Source organism: Procambarus clarkii, chromosome 15 (assembly GCF_040958095.1).
Source record: "Procambarus clarkii isolate CNS0578487 chromosome 15, FALCON_Pclarkii_2.0, whole genome shotgun sequence".
Taxonomy (NCBI): domain Eukaryota; kingdom Metazoa; phylum Arthropoda; class Malacostraca; order Decapoda; family Cambaridae; genus Procambarus; species Procambarus clarkii.
The window spans coordinates 36,882,897-36,883,976 of NC_091164.1; the positions used below are offsets into that span (position 1 = coordinate 36,882,897).

At 42.3% G+C, this 1,080-nt stretch overlaps 1 non-coding gene across 1 annotated transcript; it reads right to left on the bottom strand.

Moving 5' to 3' along the window:
• Positions 1–668: 668 nt before the first annotated feature.
• Positions 669–742, bottom strand: TRNAY-GUA (transfer RNA tyrosine (anticodon GUA)). Its single transcript has one exon. It is a non-coding gene; the product is annotated as a tRNA-Tyr (tRNA).
• Between the last annotated feature and the right edge of the window lie 338 nt (positions 743–1,080).

Below are 1,080 nucleotides of genomic sequence, written 5' to 3' on the forward strand. Positions count from 1 at the left end.
TTGTCGTACCAGAAAATGGTAGCGGCTCGTGAAACTGCAGCCCATCCTCTTGTGTTGGTAGTACTTATAGTAACGGTGAGGACCACAGTAAATATATCGACGTACAACGCTATTAGAAAGTAGAAATCTGAACTATTGAATTTAGACAAACAGGAAAAGGTTTTATATTTATGTTGCAAAGACAACCTTAACTAACTGAACCTTTCTAGGCCTAATACGCGCAATCTGAGGCCTAATATCGTACATATATGAGTGCTATACTAGACCTTGGATTTATATATTTTGTTTAGCTTTATTTTTTCAGACTATAAAGTGATTAGTGCTATATACTTCACTTCAGACTATAAAGAGTCTATAATTATGACTATAAATAAGACTTCAGACAATAAAGTGATCAGTAAGTTCTATTATGTAATGACTTAGTACGTCAACGTTTGTACTATGGAGCATATACAACAACTACTGTGTAAACAGGAGGATGGGTCGCGACGTTGACATACTGTGCCGTTCTCTGTTGTGCTAGGATAAGGTCACTTACGCGCGAGAGTTTGTTGACGTTGGAAGACTTGAGGAGGACGGGCTGGATCACGGGGCCAAGTGTGACATCGCTGTCAAGTGTGTTATGTCGGTCTTGTCTGAGGTCAACCCCTAGAGTTGGCCTAAATAATCGCCCCCGGGTGGGCTCGAACCACCAACCTTTCGGTTTACAGCCAAACGCGCTAACCAATTGTGCCACGGAGGCTCGAGGAACGTACTAAACAAATTTATAATAAGGCGGAATTACTTAGATATCGAAGTGTGATAATTATCTGAGTTTACTTGAGAGCTACTAATAGTGGCCTCGATGAGGACAGGAGGCCGGCGGCTTGTCGAAGGTCCCCCCATTTGCCTTGATGATCTTTTCCTGATGATGATAATTCCTACAGTGTCCTAATGCCTAAAGTGACCTTGTGTCTAGTGGTCACGACGGAGACAGGAAGCCGGCAGCTTGTCAATGGCTCCCCCATTTGTCCTAAGTTTCCTCTTTTTCTTTCTTACCTAATTTTCCTCCTTTCCCCCCACAAAAAAGAGTAACAACAA